The 13,275-nt window shown below is 39.5% G+C and overlaps 1 pseudogene across 1 annotated transcript; it reads left to right on the top strand.

Annotated features, from left to right (window-relative positions):
• The first annotated feature begins 748 nt into the window (after window positions 1-748).
• Window positions 749-2,907, top strand: LOC311608274 (caspase-3-like; annotated as a pseudogene). The gene has a single exon. The product of its transcript is annotated as a caspase-3-like (transcript).
• The last annotated feature ends 10,368 nt before the right edge of the window (window positions 2,908-13,275 follow it).

Genomic DNA, 13,275 nt, shown 5'->3' with positions numbered 1-13,275 from the left:
AGGTTACCAAGAGGAGACTTGATACCCTATGAACATATACAGGGGGAGGTAATCCCCCTCAGGAACAGTCATAGGGGAAGGAAATAAGGGGAAAATTGGAGGGAGGGAAGAATGGGAGGATACAAGGGATGGGATAACCATTGAGATGTAACAAGAATAAATTAATAAAGGAGAAAAAAATTTTTAAAAAGAAATTAGAAAACCAATCGGGCCCCATGTTGGCCTCCACTTGTTGGCTCTGTTTCTTAACAATTAGACTTTATTGTACAATCCAACTATCCTATACAAGAGGAAAAAAGGGTTAAAAGGAAACAAGTTTAAACCTTCCGGTGTCTGTTCCATGGGACAGGTGTCTCTGGCCTGCACACTGGTCCGGCCTGTAAGCTGGTTATTTCCCCAATCCATGTGCCTGAAGCCTTTCCTCTCCTCTCTGCCTGTGTATCTCTCTTTGGCGGGTACAATGCAGATTCTCTCTGGTTCCCTTCTCCCATCAACATTCAATTAGAAACACAATAGGCCATCTGAAACACAATAGCTCAGCCAGAGCCAGGATGGCTCCATTAAGTCTATCACAATGTCTATCTCAGTGGGGTATCTGTTGTTTCAAAGCCTCTTTACATGGATAAAGCTTATAATCCTTGCTATAGAGCATGCCCTAATAGTTGACATTGAGGATCAAGACACATGACCAGATATATTATTTTTCTATTGCTATAATAAAATACCACAACAAAAGTAACTTAAAGTAAAGCGTCCTGTCCTGCGGTATGGTGCTTGCAGCATTTCATGAAGAAAAGTAGCCATGGAGAACAACGAAACCTCTGTAGATTCGAAACCCATTAATAACCCTGAAATAAAGACCATACATAGAAGCAAATCAATGGAATCTGGAATGTATCTGGACAGTAGATATAAAATGGATTATCCTGAAATGGGTGGGTGTATAATAATTAATATTAAGAACTTCCATAAAAGCACTGGAATGACACCTCGGTCTGGTACTGACATCGACGCAGCCAAACTCAGAGAAACATTCCTGGGCCTGAAATATGAAGTCAGGAATAAAAATGATCGTGAAGAAATTGTAGAATTGATGAATAATGTGTCTAAGGAAGACCACAGCAAACGGAGCAGTTTTATTTGTGTGATTCTAAGCCATGGTGATGAAGGAATAATTTTTGGAACAAATGGTCCCGTTGACCTGAAAAAATTAACGAGTCACTTCAGAGGGGACTACTGCCGACTCTAGCCGGAAAGCCAAAGCTCTTCATCATCCAGGCCTGCTGGGGCACAGAGCTGGACTGCGGCATTGAGACAGACAGTGGGGCTGAGGATGATATGGCATGCCAGAAGATACCCGTGGAGGCCGACTTCCTGTATGCTTACTCTACAGAGCCTGGTTACTATTCCTGGAGAAATTCAAAGGACGGGTCCTGGTTCATCCAGTCACTGTGGGCCATACTGAAACTGTACGCACACAAGCTTGAGTTGATGCACATTCTTACTTGTGTTAACCGGAAGTTTGAGTCCATCTCGCTCGACTCCACTTTTCATGCAAAGAAGCAGATTCCGTGTATTGTGTCGATGCTCACAAAAGAGTTGTACTTTTTTCACTGAAGAAATGATTGAGGGGGTGTTCTGTTCTATGTTTTGAATGCCAAATAAGGAAACAGTGTCAAGGAGACTTTACTTCTCTCATTTAAATAAAATCTGATGTTCCAAATGGTACTTTGCACCATACCACTGCCCTAGCAATACAACCGCAATGCAGGTACCTCAAGTTCAACATCAGGTAGTTGAAATGCAATTTAATTATGACCAGATAAGTGACAATAATGGTACTGTCATTAAAGAGTAAATTATAAACTTACCCTTTTTATAATTAGCAAGATTTGGTGATCCTATGAGATTTTGAAGTAATCATGAAGAAGTTAAACTTTGCAGTGATGATTTTATACTCACTCCACACATTGAGAATGTCATCCTAGCTTTTGTTAAACTGTAGAGATGATGATGTGTAATGACATGTCTTAGAACTTGAATCCATGGGCAGAGTCAAAGGTTGGAACCCTTATTTTGGAAGTGATGTATGGAAATGAAGCATTGGACCACTGTAGCATACGTTGTAGCTACTGCTTGTGACATTTGTCCTGAGTAGGTATTTGTTATTTTAAAATCATGTTTTATTACTGAAAAAACACATGAGTATTTATGTGATAGAAAAACCCTGTGTGAACTCAGTTGTTCTTTGAAGGGGGCCATACATCAGTAGCGGGCATGATGGCAAGGTGCTAAGGTCTACCAGCATTTGTTTTTTTACTTGTTCTTATACAAATCGACTTAGTTTTACAGACCAGCAAAATATCTAAAGAGTGGTTACGTAACAGCCTCAAATTGTTGATTATTAGAAGGAAATAAAGAAATTCTATAGGAACATACTAAAATACCAGTTGTAAAATAGAATGTAAGTTGAACCTACTGTAACTGGAGAGAAGAGGGGTTAAGCCAGACCAAAGACATGGCAGAGCTATAGGCACACCTTCAGGAAAGATCTGCCAGCCAGCTGGACCCACCTCATGAGGACTGTGTGGATGATTTGCCAAGGTCCAAGTCACCACGTGAGAAAATGAACCAGATCAGAAACTTCTGAGAAAGGGCTTTCACAAGTGATGAGAGTCTCAAGAACATCCACTGAGCTCCATGTTCAGAGCCTATGAGCATGCTGACTTTCCTGTTGAAGTTTACAATAAAAAGGAAACAATGGTGATATTCATTCTGTCACCAGAAATTAAAGGACCATGGCAAACAGAACTTGGAAAGCATCTAATCCAAGCCCCTGCAGCCCACATGGGGAGTCTACATCTCCATGGATGGGGAAGTCCATCCCTATCCAGGAGGCTCCAGGTTTCCTCATAGAGGTGCTGAGTCATTGCTGGCTCTCCTGATGTGTCCAGCATTCTGCATAAGCTTCTTTTTTACACAAAGAAAAAAAGGAACTCACATTTACAATTCATAGCTTTTGTTTAGACCGGATCTATTAATTCCTAAGTAGCATGTGATGTTATTTTAAAGTGTATTTCCATATGGCAATTTTATAAAATTTGTTATCTTGGATTTTTATTGCGAAACAAATTCATATTTAAAATTATCTGCATATTTGAGTTTTTGTTGTTATACTTCGGATGTTTTTTATTTCAAAATAAATTCAGATTTAAAATTTAAAAAAAGTAACTTAAAGTAGAAAGGTGTTATTTTGGCTCACAAATGAGGGTATATTAATCATGATTATGCCAGGAAAGTCATTGCAAGAGTTTGAAGCAACTGATTGTGGCATGAGCAATCAGGAAGCAGAGGGATGAACATTCGTATTCAGCACATTTCCTTCTTTCAATGCAATCTGGGACCCTCTCTTCCCACACGTACATTGGACATTTCACTTCAGATAGACTAATGCATAAAACCCTCCCAGATATAGTCACATGGATTCCAAAACAAAAAGCAGAAAATGCTAAACACTGGTGCTCAGCTAGCTTTCTCCTTTGTATTTAGTCCAGGATTCCAGTGAGGAACTAGTACTGCTCCCTTTAGGATTATTCAATTTCAATTAACACAGTCGAGACAATCCCTCACAGTCATGGCTATTATAATCATAATTCCTCATATATCTGTCTGTCATAGAGGTTTGTCTCACAGGTGGTTCTAGATCTGGTCATGTTGACAGTGTGGTGACAATCCATCACACCACCATAGCTGTGTTCTTTACTGATGTTGACTTCAAACCAGTAATTTATTACTCCAAATTTTTATTTTACATCGCTTCACATCATTTTTCTTTCCCAAAGAAAAACACATGAGTTGATGAGTTATGTTTCAGTTCACCTCACAGCTTGTGAGGTGGCATATGCTGAGATGATGTAGGAAAGATGATGTTGGCAAAGAGGAGGACATGAAGGCACCATTTCTCAGCAGAATAAACCACTGTCTCTGAGGAACTTGATGAATGTTTTAAAGATATATGATTTGCTGGCAAGGCTATACCAAGAACAACTAGCTATGTTTTGAGGGGGTAAATAAGTCAATGATAGCAAGTTTGAGTCTCAGCAGGCACTTGTTCCCCAAAGCCCAAACACTACAAAAGACACATGTCTCAAGTATATGTCATGGCTAAAGAGTATGTTTCATGTCAAAATCATCAATAAATAATGATTTCATTCCTCACAGACAAATTTCCATTTTCTCTGTCCATTATCCTGTGTCACTGAGAAATGAACTCTTTCCTTTCACTAGGTCTCACAGGCAGTCACTTTCCAAAGCCTTAAGATGAAGGAATCCATCACCCTTTTCTTATCTTGGGCTGAGGGAATGGCTCAGTTGTTAAAAACCCTAGCTCAGCAAGCATGAGAACAAGAACTTGGATTCACCAGAACCCAGAACTTATGCAAATGATGAGTGAGCATGACAGCCCACCTGTAATTCCACCCTTGGAAGGCAGAGATGGGGATCCTCAGAGCAAGCCTAGTTACATTGGCAAACTCTGGGTTATACTGAGAAACTCTGTCTGCCTCTATCAGTAAGTGATTAACAGTGATTCTTGATGTCAAATTTGGGCCTTACACATCCAGACATGCCCATTTACACACGCACACACACACATTCAAAACCTGTATATACAATGTATGCACACCACATAAACATAAAAAAGAAAATCTATAGAATTGTTTTATGACTATCAAACTGCTTGGATGAGAAACTAAGGATTTCAGCAGCAGCAATCAGATAGGATAACACTATGTACATCACATTCTACCTAAGACTTTTTTTTTAAGAAATAGCTATGGAGCCACCTGGAAAAGCCCTTCTCTTTACATTGCAAGGAGAATTCCAAAGATTCAGCTCCCCCATCCTGGATGATGCAGCTCCAAGGCCTCAGCATACCTATGCATCCCTTTTCCAGGGAAACAACATAAAGGAAGGGAGTTGTGGTGCTGTTTTTAGAGAATTTTCTGCTGCAGAACTTACTTGGTTACATTTGGATGTGATCTATGGTGCTTAGCCATTATAACTGTGGTTTGAATGTGAAAGCTCTCTGAAGAGTCATGTTTGAATGGCCCAAGCTAGTAGCACTCTTTGAGGAAATTTGGAAACTTTGGCAGGTGGGTCTTTACTGGAGGAAACAGGTCATACGGGTGGGGGCTTGGGACATGACCTAGCCCTATCTCCTATTTACTGTCTGTTTCCTGGCTGCTAAAGCAATACAGCCAGGTGGCATCCCACTCTTGCCAGCATCCCTTCTCTATGATTAAGAGATGAAGACCTGAAAACTCTCAACAAAACTAAACCTTTCTTCTCTTAAGTAGTTTCCTGTCAGGTGTTTTGTCACAGCAAGGAAGAAAGTAACTAGTAGGCCAAAGAACTCTCCCCAGTGAAAGCTGTAAACTGCAGGCCTATGTTCTCAGATGATCAGAAATCCAAAGGTAGAAGTGTAGGCTGAGGGGTCTGAGGGACCTCCTGAAGTAGATTGGACCAATTACTGTAACAGCACTTCAGCAAATTACTCCCCTCACTGAGTTTGAGAGTTTCCTGTGTGATATAGGGATAATGAAGTTGCTTTTCCCATGGTGAATGTGACAAGTCCATGAGTAATAGGTATTTGGAACTGAGTCTGAGCTCAGTCAACATGAGCATCATAGCTCCAGGATTGAACAATAGCAGAAAATTATTTCACAGTTTACCTTACATGTAGCATTAAAATCTAGTCAGGATGATGGCTTCAGATTCAACTTTAGAATTAGAATTTGGATAGAATGTTATCAACAGAAGTGAGCAATTTGGAAAAGTGTGCTGGTTAGACACTAATAATTTCACATTAGTTTCCACTTGACTGGAGTTTTCTGATCTCCATTTGTGAGGCCAATTTTGAGAAAATGTTTGATTCATGAGGTTCTTTTCTTGCATCACTAGAGATATCTTTCTGATCATTTAAAAATTCATGTGTAGCAACTCTTCTTATATTGTATTATGAGATCACACTGTGCTGTGTGAATGTAAAACCTCAGATAATTTGTAATTCAGGCCCAGGCCCCTGTGGTGTTAGGGGAGGTTTGGAAATGGACTCTATAATCACATCATCCGGGAGCACAGGTAACAAAGGAGCTGGTTGCCATATGAGCTCCTGCTATCAAGTACACTTTATCCTATGTTAAATGAACATGGTATCAAGAACTACAGAATTTTTTCATATAAGTGTGGTTTCTTGCCCTTTCTTGTACCACTTCATCAATATATTAAAATATTCAGGGCTGGGAAAGAGTTCACTTGGTGAACTTTCAAAAGTACCTGCCTTACAAATATGCCATGAGTTCAGTGCCTGCAGATCTATGTGTGGTGGTATATCCTTATCATTCTGACCCTAGAATTGGCATCACAAGTGGATTCCTGAGTTTTGATGCCCAGCCTGCTTTACTGATGAGACAAGTTCCAAGGCAAGGAGAGTTTCTGTCTCAAACATGGAAGTTGTATAACACCTGAGGAACAACATTTGAGATTAACTTTTGACCTCTATAAGCATATGCACACATGTACAAGTGCACACAGATACATGGGCAGATTCACGCACATGAACATACATTCAAGGACACAAATAAAGGATGTAAGGAAATACTTTGTGCAGAGAATAAAAATAAGTTCAAATACTGCAGTATATAAACACAGTCACCCCTTCTTCGAACAATGAGGTGACAGCTATGTATTAGTATTCAAAGTTGCTAATACAACCTTCTGAGAAAAACTAAGATGCTCATAGGGGATCATAGACTGAAATGACAAGCAAGGTACCTGTATATGTTTGTGTCAAATCTTCTGTGTATATGATATAGTTGTTAGCTTGGTGTTTTTGTGGGACTCCTAACAGTGGGAGCAGATATGACTCTGACTTATTTTGCTTGCTTTTGATACTCTTTTTCTTGTATTGGGTTTCCTTTTTCAGTCTCCATAGAAGGGCTTTTGCCTTGTCTGATTGTGTCATGTATCCTGCTTGGCTGTTGTCTCTTGGAGGCCTGCTCTTTTCTGAAGACAAAATGAAGCAGAAGTAGATCTGGGGAAGAGAGGAGGTGGGGGGGCATCTAGGAAGAGAAGAAGAAAAGGAAACTGTGGTTGCAGTGCATTGTATAAGAGAAGAATGTATTTTCAATTTTAAAAAAAAAAGAAATTTGAGTATAACTATAATACACTGTCAAAGTGAAAACTTGTTAATTCCTACTTGATTTCAGTAATATTTTATTAATTTTTATAAGTAAATTCACAATGTCTAACATCTAAAGAAAACTATGATGCATCTGTAAATATAACATACAGTCTACCTAAAAGTAGGGACTTTTCAACTATTTGAAGTTTTACAGATAACTGAAAAGAAACTAAACACTGTTCATGATGTAGTTCTCTAGTGCTCACAATAATTGTTTATTTAAGTCATGCCTAAATGTTTCCTGTAGTGAAAGGTAATCAAGACTATAGACTTACTGTGAGGTAGAGATTATACAGCATTGACTCCTCACAATTCTGTGTGTAAGATTCATAAACAAGTATCCCCACTTGCTCATAGTTAATGAGAGCCTCATTCCCAAAAAAAAAACCTCACCACTGTGGAGCAGTCTACTGATGAACAAGATTGGAATGTTGTATGCAGTTTGAGCACCTGTCTTTCCTGCTACAGCACAGAGTCCAGTTATAATAAAGACATATACAAATCACACACAAAAAGTGCATGACCTTGTGCCACTTTAAGACTCACTAAGGCAAGACAGGGACGTTGCTCAGTTGGTAATATCTTATCTAGAATGCATGGAGCCCTGTGCTTGATTTGCAGCACATAAATCAGGCATGGTGATACCCTCATATAGTCACAATTTTTGCATACAGAATGACCAAAAATTCAAGGACATACTCAGGTACCTAGTAAGTTCAAGGCCAGTCTCAGATATATTTCATATGACCCTGTCTCAAAAAAAAAATCAGAAACACCTTAAAAAGTCTATGAGGCCTCATTTTTAGTAGTATCCCTGCAAAAAAAAAAAAGTTGCAGGAATAAGAGACTTCACATTGCCTGGTAAGTCATTAGCAACAGAAATGTGGCAGATCGATGTAGAGCTATGAAATCAAAACCTTTGGATGCTAGGGTTTAGTGCCATGTCTTAAAACAGTTTGAATGATGGAACATGCTAAAATGTGAGAAAAATTATTCTCACCCAACTTCGTCCTCATTAGATTGTCTCCAAGCCTACTTTTGGGACTGATTGCACACACCTCAGTCAGTAATTGGTGGCCATGGAGCACACTGAATGTGCTGAGAAAACTGCAATATTCTAGAAGCATGAAAACACATTGACTATTTGAAACATTTTGGTAAGAAAATGTGTTTCAATGATAGTTCCCATAAATTATATGTTAAAAGTACTATGATGTGACATAATAAATAAAATATATTTAACTTCTTATTTCTTAAATTTATGTGTGTTATCTGTGTATATACATGTGTTCTTGTGTATATGGATATGAGAAAATGTAAATGTGTGTGTGTGTGCACGTGTGTGTGTGTGTGTGTGTGTGTGTGTGTGTGTGTGTGTGTAGGTCAGAAGATACTCTATAATAATTACTCTATTATTCCACCTTAACATTTGAAACAGGGTCTCTCAGTAAACCTGGAGCTCACCAATTCTGCAAGGATACACCAAGCATCTGCCTATCTGTGTGCTCAGCATTGCAACTGTAAGAATGTGCTGCTATATCTTCCTTATTAAATGGTCACTGGGTGTTCAAACTCAAAGTCTTCATGCTTATTCAGAAAGCACTTTACCCAGTGAGCTATCTCCCGACTCTCTCATTAATTTTTATTTGTGTGCCTAATACAATATTTAAAACTACATATCTTGCTCTCATTTGAGCTCATACTATATTTTTTCTTTCATAGTCTTTTTAGGGCATTGACTTTTTCAAAATCATGTTTAGGTTATTGAGGTATAATTATCATATATATATACACATATATATGTATATATTACTATTGATGGATGGATGTACTGTTAAATGATCAGACTATTTAACAATGTGCTATCATCTAGCATGATTACTATTTTATTGATTTTTCATTTTTAGTTTTGTGTTGAGAAACTAAACTCAGAAAATGCCAACTATATAATTCTTGGTATTATTTATGTCTCAGTTTATTTACCGATTATTGTGATAAAAAAATACCATGACAAAAGCAACCTGAGTGAGAAAAGTTTTATCCTGGTTCAGTGCATGGAATCCTGGTGGGGAAGGGAAGGGAGCAGAGGCTTCAGGCAGCTGGTGACACTGCGTCCTCACTGGGTCAGTAGACAGAACCTGATGCTACTGTTCAGCTCACTTTTTTTTTCACATTCTGCATGCTCACCCCAGGGAATGGTGCCACCCACAGTGGACAGGTTTCCCCTCTATTAAGTGTATCAAAGTACATGCCTGAAAGCACATCTTCTGATTTGTTCAGGTTTACTATAAGCTGTTATTACTCACCTGGGCTCTGGAATGTCTTCATCTGTAAGTGCTCTGCTTTTGAATACACATTTCCTCAGTATCCGTTCCCCAGTACACCTGTGGTCACCACCACTCTACTCTCTTCTATATGGTTGGCTTTAGATTTCACATATAAGTAAGGCCATGCCATATCTCCCTGTAATTCCATACATTTATCAAAATAATCTCTATTGTCATCACTATTACTGGGAATAATTGGCCAAATAATACTCATATGAACCTAATTCTGATATTGTTCCACTCTTGTGTGGATACGCATTTTGAATGTACTACTACAATAAACTTCCCTTCAAGATTCAGATTTGACTTCCTTTTGGCTCAGCCCAACAGTGCTATTGCTAGTCATCTGCTTCTTCTGCTTTCACTGTTTCTGAGGAATCTGCATGCTGTTTTCCATGAAACAGGTGGAATGACACTCATGTCTATGGATTAGAATGATAAACATTGTTTAAATTACCCAAAATGACCTATAGACTCGGCACTCTCTTAGCAAACTCTCAGCAGTGTTCTTTATCGAAACAGAACTGTTACAGTTCAGATGAATCATATCTCAAGGAGCCAGTACAGTCTAGAGAATAAAAGACAAGGCTGAAGGAGTCACACTTCATGATTTCAAAGTATATTACAAAGTAAATGCTATCAAATAGTATGCTATCATAACACACATAGGGATCCATGGAATAAAATGAAAAGCCCAGCGATACAGCTTCACAGTCAACTGATCCTTCACAAAGATGTCAGCAACATACATTAGGGAAAGAAGTGTTTGCCTAACCAATGCTGTTGGGAAGCTCGATTTCAAATGCAGAAGACAGACCTGGGATTCTTATCTCTCCAGATACACAAAGGTCAGTCAATTCAAAATTCATTGAAAACATAAACTTAAGCTGCCAGACCACGACTCTCTAAAAGATGATAGAAAAAAGCTGCCAAGTATTCCTTTTACCAACAATTTTCAGTTAAGATGTTAAAAAGCAGAGGCAAGAGACATAGCTCAGTGAGTAAATTGTTTGCTTTGCAAGCATGAGGAGCTCAGTTCTCTCCCTGGCACTTACATAAAAACCAGCAGCAGCAGTGGCAGTAGTGGTGGTGCACATCTGGAAGTCATCACTAAGGAAGTAGAAGTGGGCAGATCCCGGAGTCTTGCCAGCTAGTCAGCCTTACCTAGTCAGTGAGTCCATTGGCTAGGAAAACAAAGTAGATGGTGCCCGAGGAATAACACCCAAGGTTTAACTCTGTCGTATATGTTCATACACAGAATATGTGCAGGGCAGAGAGGGACAGACAGACAGACAGACAGACAGACAGACAGACACAGGGGATTAGAGAGAAAGAGAGATGGACAGAGAAAGAGACCTGAAAAGCAGGTATCAAAAGCAGACAACAAATACCAAGATAGACAAGATTGCCTCAGACTAAGTCTTCCTTCCAAAGAAAACCATTCCTAAAGTGATAAGCAACAGCAAGAATGGGATAAATATTTGCAAACCTAGTATGGAATGAATACCCCAAATACAAAAGATAGCAATGAAGCTCAATAGCAAAAAGCGAAGAAAAAACAACAAATAAAAAATAATATCTATAATGGAGTAAGAGACCAAAAAAGGCATTTATCAGGACATCTAAAAATGACCAGTCTGTACATGGAAATGGGTTTAAAATAACAAGTAATCTGGAAAATATAAGGTAGAACCACAATTAACCATCTCTGAACAGTTATAAGAACGGCTGTTACTTTTTAACTTTAAAGGTATACCTATTAATATCTACATATGTTTATGTATGTGGATTTGCATATACCATGGCACAAGTGTGGAGGTCAGAGGACAAGTTTCAGCATCCCGTTCTCTCCATCTTCCATGTAGGATTCAAGGATGTAATTCAGGACATTAGGCTCTGTGGTGAGTGTCTTTACATTCCAGGCCCCCTTGTTGGGCTCAGATGGCTCCTATTAAAAAAGATGAAGCCTATCAATTGCAGGTGACACTGCAGAGAACAGACGACAGTGAACCCTGTTATTTTTTTCCCCATGAACAGAGCTATCCTAGAGCTGACACTCTCCTTGGAAAACTTTGCCACTTCATCAGGAGACACAGTGTCAGAAATCAAGTGTCAAAAGCTATGGGTGAAATGTAACAAGGCTTTTCAACACATAATGGCACCCATTGGAATAACTTTGTAGAAGAGACCATTGTAAGGCAGTGGAGCCAGGCATATCTTCCCAAAAGAGGAAATAGGCCCCTGCATGAATTATTCTAACAAAAAAAATAAACATTACTGTTCCTTGGGACTGAATTATCTATTGTGGTATTGGTCTCAGAACGAAAACCAGATGTCATTCTCCACTTTGGTTTCAGAACTTAGAAGCTGCTCAACCTGCATGTGTGGATCACAGCTCTTTACCTTTTTGTATCCTGGCTGTCTCCTCCATCTCACAGACGCTCTCCTTTTGGTTGACCTCAGCACCTCTCAGCAATCACAGGTTTCCTGATTTGGGACTAGTACCATCTATCCTTGGCTCCTTCTACACCTTGAAAACTTAAATGACAATGCACAATCAAGAGGATGTGATTGGTTATGCTCATAGCTGGTGGCAGACCTGGGGAGGTAACTCATGCCAACCTTACACAAAGGAGGAGTACTGGAAGGAAGGAAGATCTTAGACTTAGAGACTGATGAATGGAAAGTGAGGATTCATTGTCATTTGTCTCCACTAAAACTCATGTTGAAGCTTGCATCAGTGTCAGGGTGGGAGCTAGTGGAAGAGGCTTGTATGTTAGATAATTGTACTAATTACTTTTCTTGTTGCTGTTGCCAAATAACTGATAAAGAGCAAATTAGAGAAGGAAGAGTTTATGTGCTGTGCTTTCCTTGGGGTCAGTATGGTGGCAGTGTTTCTGCAGCCAGCATAGATGGATGCTGGGGCTAACTTTATTGTGCTGTGTTGTACCCCTGACCATAGAATAGCCACCTGTGTTTAAGGTAGGTCTTCTTGTCTCAGTTAATATAATCTTGAAACCCCCTCACAGACATGCCCAGAGTTTATGTGGTTAGAGATCTTGTCAGGTAGGCTACCAATATTAACTGTCATAGTTTTGGATCTTCTCTTGTGATTTTTTTTTCCCCTGGGGAGCCATGAACAACAGACAGTGCACTTATGACAAACCAAAGATTCCACTGAGCCTGGCTCTGTGAACTAGTGAGTTCACTGGAGTTATAAGAGCAGGGGTGAGGGGTTGCTTACATCATGGGGAGGGGTTATTTATAGCCATAAAGGGGACTCACAGGCAGCTTCACCTCTGAAAACCCACCCAGCAGCTATGACAACTAGGGGAATAAAGAAATGTATTGTTGGAGCTCCCTATATAATATGCACATAGCTGCCACCAAATTCTCTGCTCCTGGAAACTGCTTCCTGCCTTTATACCTTTGGAGAAGGGCCTGTGAATCTGGAAACTTTCTGAGGATTTTAAGTTTCATTTGACTCCTGGGCCTTGTAAATTCCCTGGATTCTCTTTTCCCTCCTGGACAGAGTGTTTTAATTCAAGAGAAATAGACACACACACACGCACGCACACACACACTCACTCACACCACACAGACCTAACAAGGCTTGCTTTCATGAGCCAGTGGGACTGAGTTAAGAGCTTCAGATCAGTTTGCTATAAAGCAGCTTTATCTTTCTTCTGTCTCCTCCCCAGGTTT

This window comes from Acomys minous (assembly GCF_964271855.1).
Source record: "Acomys minous genome assembly, chromosome: 1".
NCBI lineage: Eukaryota > Metazoa > Chordata > Mammalia > Rodentia > Muridae > Acomys > Acomys minous.
Note: the sequence above shows the minus strand (reverse complement) of the source record. Positions and strands in the feature narration are given on the sequence as shown.